The 16,328-nt window shown below is 33.8% G+C and overlaps 1 protein-coding gene across 8 annotated transcripts in view; it reads right to left on the bottom strand.

The window, feature by feature from the left end:
• siz (Brefeldin-resistant Arf-GEF family protein schizo) overlaps nucleotides 1–16,328 on the bottom strand; it is a 191,525-nt gene that overhangs the window by 84,122 nt on the left and 91,075 nt on the right. For 3 of the 8 annotated variants that reach the window (XM_067757013.1, XM_067757014.1, XM_067757015.1), the window contains exon 1: nucleotides 14,491–14,650. The exons of 4 other annotated variants lie outside the window; for them this stretch is intronic. The gene's annotated coding sequence lies outside the window, so the exon portion shown is untranslated. One more of the 8 variants, XM_067757016.1, reaches the window with a different exon arrangement.

Here is a 16,328-nt window from a genome sequence, read left to right as displayed (position 1 = left end):
AGGGCCGTGAGAACTTCAATGAATTCATTTTCATTAGTGCTGAATTTCTTTGGGTAATTACATGACCAGTAAAGTCACTTCCTTTGAGAAAATAAAAAATACTCTTTTTCAACTGAGAGAGGGCATTTTGCAAACGTGCTCTAAGATACCAAATTCTAAGATAGAACGTTCTTTTGCCAAAATGTCAGAAAGGTCTCTAACTCCGATATTTTACGGATCACATAATTCGGGAATATTTTCAATGCTATTTCGAGGCTGTTCGAGAATCATATCGAAAGGACTGCTACGGAACATTCTTTAACTCTCGCCACATCATCGATCGAGATTATTTTGAGAGTTATTTCAGGACTATTGAGAAATCATTTCGTAAAAAGTATTTCAGAGGAGTATTGGACCCCACCTATTTAAGAAGTCTAGGATATTTTTCTTTCTACGGATAACTGTGGGTTTATATGCGGACTATTTATGATTATTTCTGGACTGTTGTCAGGATTATATCGGGGTATGTCACAATAATTCTATGTTGTATTTTGTTTCGTAACATCACATCCTCTTCAAGACTAGACTTTATTAATACACGATAAAGGGTTTGAAGACAGATTTGATGAAAATTAAAAATATTTGTTGTAAGAGCCAACTAAGTGAACTAGTTTTTATTAAAAAATGTTGTACCAAGCCTAGCGACACTGCTACAATACACCACAGAGCCCATGATAAATAAATAAATATTCTCAAGACCGTCAAAAATCAGCAAGCAAGAAGAGCACGAGCAAAAGAGAGATGACAATTTAATATATTTGTGGAATACGGACATTCTTTGCAAAACATCAAAAGTTTTTCAATGTCCAACAAGAACTAATTCAATTTACACTAAACAAATTTACTAACTCTAACACAACGGCAGAGCCCGATTGAGGTGATTCAGCATAATTGTTTCTATAACTTTTTGCTTGATATATATATTAGGGTGGGTCGATTTGTATGGACGAAAGTTAACCAATATCGTGCCATCGATTTTTCGATAGGATTTGGGCTAAGAAAAAAAAAATTGGCGAAAGGGTAAATTTTTCGACCAAACACCCCAAAACCCAAAAAATATTGTTTTTTTTTTCAATAAACTGTTGTGAAAACGTTGGCGATAACAACGAGCCTGCGAAAAAAATGGCGAAAGGGCAAATTTTTCGACCAAAACACTCCCAAAAACCCAAAAAATATCGTTTTTTTTTTTTCAAAAAACTGTTGTGAAAACGTTGGCGTAACAGTTGAAAAAAAAAAAAATATATATTTTTTTTTGGGTTTTGGGGAGTGTTTTGATCGAAAAATTTACCCTTTCGCCATTTTTTTTTCGCAGGCTCGAAAATTATTTTTTTGGGTATGCGTAGTGGAACTTTTTTTCCTGAGCCCAAATCCTATCGAAAAATCGATGGCGGGATATCAGTTAATAAATCGACCTAGTCTAATATATATATATATATATATATATATATGTATGTCAGTATGTATATTGAGTAATTGTGTAGAAATATGGGTAAGGAAATAAATAACAAAACCCAAAGTACTTATGATTGTATATAGGTAAGTAGATTGTAAATGAATATGCCTTTGATATCTCAACGCTTATGGCCAAAACAAACTGACTGTGGCTGATGGGACTAACTGAATTGAAGGGTACGGAACTAAAATGAGCTGACAAGTGACAACTGCTTGTGCTTGACTGGTTGGCTATCTAAGTATGTACATAGTAGAGTGGACTTTTATAGAGACGACGATTTTTCATTCATATTTAAGTTTTTCATATACTCACTGACAAGCGGTGGAGTGTTTGTTTGTATGTGTATGTCAGTCGGTTCTTCCGTCCATAAGTCTACCTTACTATGTGCTTATTAGCCTATGGTGGCTAGCTTCATGGTTGAAGTTAATGTGTTCTTATTGTTGCTGTTGCTGTACTATGCATGTTTAATGCATGGCAATGTCTATTAACGGAATTGGATAGGAAGAGGAAATTGAAAATTTCAACGTCATTAAATTATTTGCTTGCTATGGTTAATTTTTTTTATACCAATTTTTTTTAAGTTTTTTTGTAATTTTTTTTCTTTCTTTTAGTATTGGCGGTTGTGCATTTTGTACTAGAGCTAGCTATTATCCGTTAGCGTTTGATTCACTTTTTTAATGTCATTACTATTATTGTTATTAATCATTTGTACTTTTTTCTCTTTGTTTGTTGCTATTGTTGTTGCATTTGTATGCAATGCACCTTCATGCTTATAATGCAGTCTCTACAATTGTACATAACTATATATTTTTTTTATATGTGTGTGTATATAGAATGTAGTCTCGCTGAAGTCGAACCCTTGACTAGTCAGAGAAAATCTAGTCTGAAATTGAATTAGTCCGAAGAAGCTCAGTCCTATATTAGGTATAATTAATGCTCGATCTGTGAAAGTTCTACCTGTGATAACTACGCTCATCGTTTCCTCCTCCAACCCACCTTTCCACATTTGATTTCACTGACAAGGGCTTATTTGAAACCACGTGGCGTCAGAAGGCAGTGTCCAGTCAGAATACTCATTAGGAGCCCTCAACCCGCTCTTTTCAATTACAAGAGTAAATTTGTATAGTCTTAGGTTGTAAGACCTTCACATGATTTGCGACACTTTGATTCACCCATTTCTTGCTTGTCTTTTAATCCCGTCCAATCTGGTTGGGACGTCTAAGTAAAAGCTTCGAGGTATCTGCCCTGTTAAGCTAGATCATCCGCATTTTATACCTTTCATGAACATGAAATAGTATATTAACTTTGGTCCGATGTTTGTAACGTTGAGAAATATAGAAGATTGACTCACCATTAAGTATACCGAATTGATCAGGGCGACGAACTGAGTTGATACCTATAGCCATGTCCGTCTGTCCGTCCGTCCGCGTGTCTGTTTGAATGCAAACTAGTCCCTGAAATGAGATATCTCAACGAAATTTGGCACCAGGATGTATTTTTGTCTTATATTAGACATTTGTCGGATCCGGTAGGATCGGACTACTATAATATTGTAACGAATTTTCTGCAAATCCTCTTAGTTGCCCTTTTGCTAGGATCGTATCGCTAAACTGTTGAATAAATAACTCCAATATTGAATAATGGAAAAATGGCCTTTATTAAAATACTTCACAATAACACTCAAACTGTGCAACGAATAGCTTAATAACCAAACTGATAGCTTAAAGGAAACTGACTTTCAAAATAATAGTGCTATTGCTCGCTAGATATCGTCTTACTCGTAACTGCTTGACAATTCAAATCAAACTGAATTATTTCTTACTCGCTTGCTCCGCTTTTATAGTTTACGCTGCATACTTCTAGGCTCTTCGATTTCCAGAACTTACTAGTTGTTTCGGCTACAAAATCGCCAGCCACAACAACGTGCACAAATTATTGCTCTTTCTTGTGACAACTCAGATAAGATATATGCATGTGTTTGTGCATTGCCGCTCCGCTGCTCGTATACGTACATATGTGTAGACGCAATTATTTATTCGTTTATGTAGATACATAAAGATTGAATTATTGATGTGAATGTTTGTAGTTTACAGTCTCTCGCGCGCACATAGGCATATAAGTAAATGCATTTGTGTGTGACATCTCTCTGGCTGCCTTATATATGTGTATACTTGATTTAATTATTAACGTAAATACTGCTTGGCATGGCCTTAGCATCGCCTTAGTGATGGGATAATTTAGTGATGCTAATATCCGTGACACTGCCCTCCACCTAAGTCTGATCGTCTCGATCAGACAAATCTCTCGATCTAAACGTTGCTAGCCTTTCCAAATGGACCACCTTCATTTTGGTTCGTGGTTTACCGATGGTTTGTATGCGATACACTACATCGTTGATCCGTTTTACAACTTTGTATGGGCCTTCCCAATTACACTGCAATTTCGGGGACAAACCTTTTTTACGTTGTGGGTTGTATAACAGCACCAAATCTCCTTCCTGAAAACCTTCTGAATTAATTGCTTTATCATATCTGGCTTTCATCTTGTCACTCATAATCTTTGTTCGTTGCCTTATCAGATCATGTATTTCTCTTAGCTCTTCTTCCAAATCACTAGTGGATTTCCTGACATTTCTCTCCGCATTGGCATCTATCCCAAACTTCAAATCAGCTGGCAGTCTAAGGTCATTGCCAAAAATTACTTTTGCGGGGGTTTGGCCCGTTGTCTCATGCACTGCTGATCGGTAAGCCATCAAGAATAATGGTATGCGGGTATCCCATTCTTTATGGTACTTGTCCACTACTTTCCTTAAGTGCTCCTCCAATGTTCTATTGAATCGTTCTACCATACCATCGGATTGAGTATGCAATGCAGTTGTCCGTGTTTTTCGAATGCCCAATGACTTACACATTTCCTGGTACACAGCTGATTCGAAATTCCTGCCTTGGTCAGAATGTAACTCCATTGGTACACCATACCTTGCAACCCAATTGTTTATAAACACTTCTGCTACCGTTTCCGCTTCTTGATTTGGGATTGGGTATACCTCTGGCCATTTGCTGAAATAATCCATAACTACCAGTACATATTTGTTTCCGCCGTTGCTAGTAGGAAATGGACCGGCGACATCCATAGCGATCCTTTCAAATGGCGCACCTGAGTTATATTGCTTCATCTGGCCATGACTTCGTGTTCTGGGCCCTTTCGCTCTGCTGCAAACCTCGCAGTTCGCAATCCACTCAGTGACCGACTGACGGCAACCAACCCAATAGAATCTCTGTTTAATCTTCTCGAGCGTCTTCGTGATTCCAAGATGACCTCCGCTTGGACCATTATGCAGCTCGCTGAGCACATCAGGAATCCTCTTTCTGGAAACAACTATCAGTTTATTCTTGTATTTACCATCCTCACTCTCCTATACTCGATGAAGGCAACCGGATATCAATTCTAAACTGTTCCACTGTGCCCAATATGACTTCGCAATGGGACTCTCTGCTGACATCTCTTCTCTGTTTGGTCTTTCATTTCGTTCGAGCCCTTGCATAACACGTGACAGATCTGCAACTTCTAGCTGACACTTTCTTAGCTGTTCCTTGTCCCATTCATCTGTACATGTTATAGTCATTAGCAGGACATCTATAATGTCCTCTTTAGCCTCGGCTTTTGAACAGTGCTTGCATTCCAAACTACATGGTCTTCGTGACATTGCATCGGCATTTCCATGGGTACTACCTTTTCGATGCTCAATGGAAAAGTCATAGCTTTGTAGTCGCTCGATCCACCGTGCCAATTGTCCTTCCGGATTACGGAACTGCAGTAGCCATTTTAAAGCTGCGTGGTCTGTCCTGGCACGGAATCGCTGGCCGTAGAGGTATTTGTGAAAATGTTTAACGCACTCTACCAATGCCAACAGCTCTCTCCGCGTAACGCAGTAGTTCCTCTCTGGTTTTCCAATCGAACGGCTGTAATATGCAACTACCTTCTCCTGTCCATCGACCATACAATCGATCGTTCAGATAAGACGATTTTGGTCATTCCTGCCGCAATTTAGAAAGTATAAACGTGAAACTCGGTGATATATATTCTAATATATCATAAAATATTTCCTGAAAAAATCACTTTAATCGGAGCTATATGTATATAGTATATATCTATCCCACACAACCGATCGTTCAGATAGAAAGATTTTTGGCCATTTCTCCCTTAGTTTCCAATATAAAAACGTCAAACTTGGTGATATATATTCTAATATATCATAGAAGATTTCCTGTAACAATCATTTCGATCGGAGCTATATATAATATATATCCCATACAACCGATCGTTCAGATAAGGGGGTTTTTGCCATTTTTTATTTTATATTTATCTTAAAAATCGTTTAGGTATGTACATCTGTTCACTATATATTTCTTATCTTATACATCCGATTATTTGGAGATTACGAACGGGGTAAGATTATTGTTCAGCTCCATTCATGAAAGGTATGAAGTCTTCGGCACAGCCGAAAACAGTCCCGTCCTTACTTGTTCGTTTTCATCTATACCAATATGCCCACAGACCTAAACAAATGTATACTTTTCCCTATCCTGATTCTTTCCAGGGGCTGCTTACACTCAAAAACACATTTATATGTTGTGTTATGAGAGATTATTGCCTTAACTGTGTTTCTACAGCTTTCGGATCTGTTTGTTTCTGTATCAGCGCAGTATACCGCAGATCATACTCCTGTTCGTCAAATATTTGATGACGCTTATACTGAAGCATCTTCTGAGCAAAGCATTTATTCAGTATATCAGGGATCATAGATACTAGTTGTAAGGTAGTTCACAACTAATTGCTTTTACTGCAGTGTTATTACCTTCGTGTAATTTTATTTGAAAAAAGTAGTTTTATAAATTTATATAAGCGCACAGTTGATAAATGTACTATGTATGTATATATGCACCTAGTATGTGCTTAGTGACTTAGTAACAAAGCTTGTTGTATAGTATGTACTTCCAGCAGCAGCAGCTGTAGCAACTTCGCCACTTCACCAACAAGTACAAATCCGAAGGTTTTTTTTTTGTATGAAGGTAATTTTATTCATATGCCAGCGTAATGCATACAGTTAGCTACTTTTCACACTCACTGTAATGCATACATTCCCTCACTAAACATATGAACACTTAGTTATGGCATTAAGCTGCAGATAAAAAAGTGCACGAGTGATTTGTGATTTTTGAAAATTTTCCATGATTGTGTTATTTATTTAGTTGAACTTTTTATAGCATCATTTTCCACACATGGGTCACTCCATGCCAAAGTCATCACGGGGACTGCAATTCTTTTCAAATAATGAAATCAATTCAATTGAAAAAATAAATCCAAAAATGAGACTATTTTATAATTGAAATTTAACTACAGACTTTGCTCAGTCCGAAACATATATCTATACTGGGTTCCCGGTCATAAAGGGACAAAAAGGCCGATGAGTTGACAAAGGAGCGTGCAGCACTCGATGAATCGACGGTAAACGTCCCAGTGCGTTTGGAGAAATCAAAAGGAGACACGAGTTGCATATGAACTGCCAAGCAGGAAAGACGTGTACAGAAGCTCAGAGCTGCAAAATTTCTGAGATCATATCTCTAAAGAGAGAAGACTTAAGGCTCACGATGGGCATACTAACTGGGCACTGCTTTTTGGCGTCACATGCATATAAGTTAGTGTTCGTGTCCCGCGACCGCGGGGTCAAGGCTAAGGGGCTGATAGTTGCGGAACCTCTAGGTAGAAATTAAGCTAGGTCCTAAAAACTGTTAGTATTAGCCAAGATGACGAAGTTACTCTATAACATATGTCCTGGTAATTAATGGGGGGTTTTCCGTTTGGTCGTTAAACAAATTCTAGTACAACTATGGACACACTCAGTCTATGTGAGGCATATATTGACCGGCCAGTTCAACCTATGGAGTGGAATGACCCTTTAATGCTTTCTTTTCTTAATTGAACTTATTCATTCTGGTTGTTTGTTCAGGTAATTTATTTAATTTGGTTTTATAAAGTTTTGCTTTTCTTATAATAAACATTTTTTTTTAATTTTTTTCTTTTAATTTTATTTCATCTCAGTTTATTAAATTGTTCCCTTATTGTCATTGCAATAACTTTCCAGATTTGCCTTTCTCATATGCAAATATTCTCATTTTATAAATGAAGAAAAATGCCTGAAATGAATAATTTTTTATAATCTTTGTTCAATCAGTTTGCGTAAATGCTTAAATTTGCGTACACAGTTTTTTCACAATCTTGACATTTGGCTTTAACGCAAACAAGCACTGATGAACACATAACCACACTTACGTGCTATATACATATTGATGTATATATTTTAAATTAAATGCAGTGTTTGAAAAAATAAATAAAAAACACTAAAATTAATGGAAAAACAGGCTCGTGGATGCGGCCCAAACAAACTCAAGCTCCTACATATTTACAAGTATTATTAACGTAATGTAAGCGTATACGCTTAAATATGTTTTGGCACACATAAGGGTTTTGGGCTGTACAAATTTACATGTAAGCAGGAAACAGCTGATTGAAATTACACAGAGAAATATAAAGTTATTTTCGCTAACAGGTCAAATTTTCCTTAAATAACGATTTTTTTATTTAATGATTTTTTAGTTATATTCGGGCAACCTTAATCAATTTAAAAGAGGATCAAAAGAAAAAAGGGTGTGTAACACAATCCCGAAATACAAAATCCCGAAACACATAATCCTGACACAACCAAAGTCCCACAGTTAAATCCCGGCACGACCTAATCCACTTCATAAAATATAACGCTTAGCCGATCTAAAGGCCCCATTACTGATACTTAGCATAGACTTGACTTGACTTGCCGTAAACTTGGCAACTTAGCCTTGATTATACTCCACTTATCGCATACAATCTGGCATCATAATCAATAAATGTCAATTTGTATGACAAAATGTCAAAATGAAATGGAAACAAACAAATGTCATCTAAAAATGTAAACGTCACTTAGAACTTACATAAAAAATCAAAATTCAACAGACTTCTAAGTCAAGTTAAGTGTTGCTAAGTTTTGAGTAATCAGTAACATGCAATGTTCAATTACAGAACTGTAAGTGACAGTTCTCAAGCCAAGTCAAGTCTATGCTAATTATCAGTAATGGGGCCTTAACACCGGCTACGCGATTCACAGTGTTTCTGCGCAGAGCACCTTTCTGCGTAGGCATAATGTGCAACAACGAAAGTTGAGTCAACTTCTCTGGATTGTGCTGTCGTGATTTGGAGTTGTCGGGATATTGACTAGTCGGAATATTGTCTTGTCGGGATTTCGTTATGTCTGAATTGTGTCTTGTTGCGATTTCTGAATATTGTTAGGATATTGAATGTCGGGATTATGAGGTGCATCCATTAAAAATAATCAAATAATTATATATAATCAATAATTTGAAAGAAAGGAAATGACAAAAATTAATTAACTAATTAGAAATATGCGGTTGACTAAACATAATCAGAAGATTAAAAAAAAATTATTTTAACTAAGTGATTATTTTTAATAATGATGTTATTTTTAATCATTAGATTTTTTATTACATTATTATTTATTTGTAAGATTATTTATATTTATTCGATTAATGGATTAACTAATTTTAAATATCTAATACCAATCAACACGATCAGCCAAACCAAGCCGTTAACGGCCCAAACAATTTTAATAAAAACCATGTAAGGGCAGATGAGAAGAGCAACACGGATGGGAGAAAATTGGGACGCAACTTAGGTTGATGCTACAAGATTGTGTCGCCATTCTTAAAGCGGCTGCCCCGATTGTACGGAGGTAGCGCACGTAACGGTCGAAGAGACTATGCGGGGAAACCTCGGCCACCGAACGACCACTTCGGGGGGTGTCCTTGTCGTTCCAATAACAACAGAAATATACGAAACATATTAGGCGCTCTGACGCCTCACGTTTTAAAGTGCAATTAACTAGGCGGATGCAAAAAAAATCCAGAAGTATGGACCAGCTATAACCTGACTATACAGCAGAGTGGCGCTACAAATTGCCTAAGCTTACATGAAAGAAAAGAAATTCACCACCTATCTGCTGAGAGAGAGAAGCTGCAGTGATGGTGAATCTGTAGTGCCGCACGATGATGAACTAGAGAACTAATCGGGAGATGGTACAATGATTGGAGAGATCACATGAAATCGTCATTTGTTTTTTTATTTTTATTTTCTTATGTTTTAATTTTATTTTTTTAATGTTTTTAATTTAACAGTTTTTTTTTTTGACAAAATGGTTGGAGGGATCACATGAAAACGTCATTTGTTTTTTATATTTTTTTCTTTTTTTTCTTATATTTTTTTGTAATTTTTATTTTTTAATATTTTTAATTTGACAGTTTTTTTTTATTTTTTTACTTTTTTATTTATTTTTTTAATAAATTTTACGTTTTGAAATTTTTTTATTTTTTATATTTTTAAATTTTTTTTATATTTTTTTGAAAATATATTTTTTTATTTCTTATATTAATTTTTAAATTTTTTTATATATATTTTTTTTATAGTTTTAATATTTTTTTATTGTTTTAATAATTTTTTATGTTTTAATATCTTAAATTTTTTTTCATTTTACGAAGCTATTTATAAGAGGATTTTTATTTAATGTGCGTGGGCTTGATAAAATAATTAGTTCAAGTAATGTATCTCACATTTTTAGTCTTAAAAATTTTATTTTTTTTAGTTTTTGTTTTCAATGTTTTAATTATTTTTAAACTTCAAACAATGGAGCTTCATTGCCGCACGAAAATGGATCAGAGAACTAATCCATGAGAGTTTAAGCCATGGCTAGAGAGGTCTAATTACTTTTTTTTTTTAATTTTTGTGCCTGTGATAAAAGAAAAAATTTATGAGTTATTATTTTTATTTTTCATTTACATTTCCAATAAAATTATTTGTTTTATTTTTCAAATTTAAATTTTTTCAGAAAAAAAAATTTTTTTTTCTAAAGTGTAATAAGTAAGAACAACAAAAAGTCACAAACAATTTTTTCTAATTCATGTTTTTTTTTTTTAATTTTCACAATTTTAAATTTTTTTATTTGGAATATTGTGATATTTGGTAATGAATTTTGTTTCGCGTAATGATTGTAAATTCAGTAAAAGAAAGTCTAAAAAATGAGCAAACTATTTCATTGCATTTTATTGATTTGCATTTTATTTATTAAGGCTTTTAAGTTATTTTTATATTATTTTTAGTTGTCATATAAATATTTGTATTTTATTTTTTTTTATTTCTTGTTAAGATTTAAACAATAGTTAAGCTCTAGGCCAGATCAAATGTATAGAAATTTTTTGTTAAGTGTAATAAGTTTATCTACCGTAACGAATACATTGAGTATATTTGCATACCTGTACTTTAACGTACTATTTTTATATAAACACGTTTATAAAGTTGCGTTTTTAGGGCATATTCATATAAAGCAATAGACGCTTCCTACTTCATTGGCCCTGGCTATAAAATACAACAACAAAAGCTAAACTTAAAGTAAAGCAAAAACGCGAACACATACTACACGTAAGTAAATGCAGCAAAATATCTACATACGAAGCATTTTAATGATATTTGCTGAACAAATGTCAGGTAATAATTCTTAAAAACACATACATTTACATACGTACATTTGTACTTCTCCTTGTTGTTTATATGTATCTTTACGAGCAGTAAATACATACATAAGCGCAAAGCAAATAAATATTTAATTAATGAAATTACACACATCAAAAATGTAAAAATTATTTTGTAATTTTTTTTATTTCAAATTATTTATTTGTTTTTGGACGCAGCTGAGAGCGATGATCCAATCAGGCAAACAAATAAGGAAATGCTGACGCGCAGGCGGTAGCGCACGCCGTTAACACTTGCGAAAGAAAAGTCAGGCAAAAGTCAAATATTTTAAGCTTTAAGGCTGTTAAGTAAAGTTAAGTTGTATATAAAATTAATATTATATACATGGTAAATATTAATCACATATATGTATGCATGTATATATTTGGGCATGTATTAACTTAATTGGCACTTTTGAGTCACAATAATAATTTATATATATGTTCATTTTTTTATTGCTTGTATTAAAATATAACTTTTTTCAATTGTATGTTACATATTTTAAACAATTGTCACTGTAAGCTGACATTTGACTCAGGCAGCATCCTTCACCCCGGCCTTGTATGCTGCGTTAAAGTGGCAAAACTCAAAGCTTTATTTCACACTCACTTACTTATACATATTTACTTTATGTAAATATATACGTATGTTTTTTTGCATTGCTAATGTATTTGCACACGAATACACAAATTCACAGTTTAGGGTGTCGGTGAATGTCGCATGCTACGAAAAAATTTGGTAGTTTTAATATTTCGCGCTTTCAATATTTATTGGTTTTATCAATTATAAGACATGTTTTGTTTTTTGATTTTACAAGTTTTTGAAATTCTTTAATATTTTGAAATTTTACCATTTGTTTAAATTTTATAATTTTTTAAATTTGCATAATTTTTTAAAACCTTTCTTCTTTACATAGTTATATATCGAAGTGTTTTAACGATTAATGTTTATTAATTTCAATAGTTAGTTAAATATTTCTGTCTTCCAATTTTTTTTTGTTTTTTTTTTTTTTTTTTGTTTTTGTGAAATTCAAGTTTTGTTCGATGTTTATTTTTTGTTTCTTACAATTTCTTTTTATTTGGCTTTTTCTATTCGTTTGGAAAATTCAGAATACGAGTTTTCCAATTTTTTTTGTTCTTCAAAAACTTTAGTTTCAATATGCATTAAATTTTGAAAATTTTAAAAAAGGGATACTTCTTTTGTAGTTTTAAACTTTTTTTCTTTGCATGATAGATGTTTTTCATAGAGATTGCTAATTGTTTTTTTTGTTTTCCATATAACATATATTATATTATATTATATTTTTTAACTTTGAATGCGTTTGTAACCATTTCAACTATCGTAGGAGTGCGGGTGCGGGAGAAAAGGCTTTGAAGAAATTTTCAAGTTATAATCGAAACAGCTGTCGCATTGTCCGTCCTGATGTCACGTTGTTTAAATTTTTCCCAAATTATTAAATAAATTATAAAATTAGAAATTGCTTGAAATAAATGTTTCCATACATTTAAAGCAATACGGGCAATCACCGATTAACTCATACGAACAGACAACATTTGGTTAAGTCGTTGTATTTCTATAACATAGAGCAAAAATAGCAACAATACCAAGTTTCTCTGAAACCGCCTTACAAACGGGTCTACTACGTTATCCCCAAAATCAAAATCCCCAAAACAAAATCCCAAAATCAAAATCTACAAAATCAAAATCCCCAAACTCATAATCCCCAACACAAAATCCCCATTTTATGTGTGAAATAAATTCAAATTAGGTTTAAAATCGCCGCGACCAAAAAAGGCTAATAATCCATACTAACTTTCTGCATAGGCGGCCTTCGGCCGCGCTTATAAAAAATAACCCTGGGCTACGCCATGCCAATTCCGGGTGTGTGGTATAACCGTGGCTACCGCCACGGCGATGTCCTTCTGCGTAGTACACGCTTCTGTTAGCTTGTTCGAATTAGAGCGACTAGCAGTCCTATATATGGATAAGTAAAAATATGTATTGCCAAAACGTGAATATATAGTTATACATACATAAATATGAATGAAAGAGGAAAGAGATATAGCTATTTTTACACGGTCATGATGTTTATCATAGCACTGGGATTTTGATTTTGGGGATTTTGAATTTGGGGATTATGTGTTTGGGTATTTTTTTTCTTTGGGGATTTTGTGTTTGGGTATTTTTTTTTTTGAGATTTCGTGGCACTCCCCTTACAAACATGCATAACTTCAACACATAATACGAAGTATGTGATGTGTAGAAGAATATATGCAAAAGAAAGCAATTGGGAAAAACTTTACAACAACTAAGGCATGACGTAGCTGAATGTGTTTGTAACCATTTCAACTATCGCAGGAGTGCGAGTTCGACTCGCACTCCCCGGAGAAAAGGCTTTGCAGAAAAGGCTTTGAAGGTATAATCGAAACAGATGTCGCCTTGTCCGTCCTGATGTCACGTTGTTTAAATTTTTCCCAAATTATTAAATAAATTATAAATTTCTAGTTTCATATTTCGAGCTTATATTTTTCGTCTTTTTTTAATGCTTTATGTTGATAATTTATCTGAGCTTCTTTTTAACTTCAGTTAATTTTTTATATTCTATTTCTATTTTCAAACTGCTTTTTTGATATTTGTTTGACTTGCTTAAACAATTTTTATATTTTTTAAACTTAAAGAACGCAAAATTTTTTCATTCAAATATTTTATGTAAATTTTCTTTTATTAATTGAATGAATGGAACTCATCTTTATTATGTCTCGTTTAAATTAATTATAAAAATTTAAATTTTTCTTTTACTCCAAAATGGAAATTATAATAAACTTTAATTTTTGAAAAATTATGAAAAGTTTAACATATTAAAATTTTAAAAACTGTTAATATTTTTTTTTCTTTCTAGTATATATTTTAAATGTTTTGAAATGTAATATTTATAAAAAATTGTTAGTAGGTTTCGTATATTTGTTTTTTTTTTCTTAATTGAAATTTTAAAAACGTATAGTTCTTGAAAGTTTTTAAAATACATTTTTTTTAGCATCCAGGTAAGTTTTAAATTATTTTAAAATATAAATATTTTTAAAATTTGTTGGTAGACCGTATTTTTAATATTAAACTTTTATTTCAATTTGTTGTTTTATATTTTTTCAATTCCAATGTAATTTTTGCACATAAAATCTCACAACCCAATAAAACATAATTAATAAACAACAAATTTTTCAGCGAAAGCTTTTTCCAAACGCGTCGTCGCAATCGTCATTATCGTTCCGTCCGCATCTCACACACATTGAAAGTCAGAGGAAGAAGATAAAAAAAAACGTTAAACCAACCAATTTCCACTAGTACGAGAACGCGTACCATACTGAACGCAATATGCAGCGCCAGCGTGTTTTGCCATACAAACGAGTGAGCCGCACACGATACACGAATATACTAAGTTTGCCCACTTGCTGTAGCTTTGCCACAACCCATCGAAAAAAGTATGCCTGATCGCAGCAATACCTACCCGCTTACCGCCAGCGTATAACCACCCAATGACGCCTAGCGATTTCAACGCTCGGCGCGGACTTTGAACACAATTCAATTCATACTTTTATTCAAACAGAGTGAATTCGAGTAGCGTGGTAAATAAAGCAGAGCGCTGTAGAGTAATAAGCGAGAAATAAACAAAACCTACAAAATACTCCGCACACCAGCTAAACACAGTAAGCCAACAAAGTCGAAGCAACTAAACACGAGCAACAAACAAGAATCACTCAACAACTCGTAAGTAGCAGTAGCAGCAATGAACAACAAAAGCAAAAAAAAAAATTTTTTTTTGAGAAAAATATTTAAAAAAGAATACAGAAACAAAATTGCCACAACGAGACTCGAGAAAATGAGCGCAGCGCCAGCAAAACGGAAAAGTTACTCGCTCGCGTCACAAGGCAGCAAGTCGAAACGCCAACACTACGGCATAGACGTGCGCGCCACCGACGCCGCACTCACCATAGCTTAGTTAGGCGCTCATATCATAAGCACGGTGTAAAACTAACATACATAAAATATAAAATTATATTAATATTTATTTGAATATATTTTTGATGAATGGCGTTATTTATCATCTGCAGTGGTAAAGAAAATACTTCTTTCCGCTCCCATAACATTGCGGCGACGCCGTGCTCCGCCTCCGTAGAGTGAAAACGACGAGTGCCAGCGATTAAGTGCGATCAATGCATGGGGATTTACAAATGGGTTTCAGTAATCATATACGCCTATGAACATCCCGGATTCCATTCATAGGGAGTCTAGAAATACGTTCATGTCGTCATAAGAAGAAATAGTAGAAGAAGAAGTCCCCCAATATGACTTACTGTTAGCTTGTGGGAAATTGCTAAGTGATGTAATATTTTATACCTTAGTTCGAAGACGAATGAGGGTAAAAGGGTAGCTAATATCTACAAACTAATCTTCAAGAAATCAATAAAAATGAAAAAGTAGCCCACTGTTGGCGGACAGTGTTGTTTTGAATAGATTTTTGTTGAGACGGAGACATAACTTAATTGATAATATGTTGCTTACACACAAACTGATAATGTACTGCAATTATTATTAGTCCTCGATGTACTGCGAGCTTTATTTAGATCTATTGTGCTTGACCTTTCAGCCTATTACTGTATGTGCAGGCTTTTTATACCTTTCATGAACATGAAATGGTATATTAACTTTGGTCCGATGTTTGTAACGTTGAGAAATATAGAAGATTGAATCACCATTAAGTATACCGAATTGATCAGGGCGACGAACTGAGTTAATATAACCATGTCCGTCTGTCCGTCCGTCCGTCTATCTGTTTGAACGCAAACTAGTCCCTCAAATTTTGAGATATCTCAATGAAATTTGGCACAAGGATGTATTTTTGTATTGTATTACACATTTGTCGGATCCGGTAGGATCGGACCACTATAACATATATCTCCCATACAACCGATCGTTCAGATAAGACGATTTTGGTCATTCCTGCCGCAATTTAGAAAGTATAAACGTGAAACTCGGTGATATATATTCTAATATATCATAGAAGATATCCTGAAAAAATCACTTTGATGGGAGCTATATATAGTTATATCCCATACAACCGATCGTTCAGATTGAAAGATTTTTGGCCATTTCTCCCTTAATTTAGAAA

Source organism: Eurosta solidaginis, chromosome 5 (genome assembly GCF_040869045.1).
Source record: "Eurosta solidaginis isolate ZX-2024a chromosome 5, ASM4086904v1, whole genome shotgun sequence".
In the NCBI taxonomy this organism is placed as follows: domain Eukaryota; kingdom Metazoa; phylum Arthropoda; class Insecta; order Diptera; family Tephritidae; genus Eurosta; species Eurosta solidaginis.
This window is presented reverse-complemented; position numbering and strand designations above follow the sequence as displayed.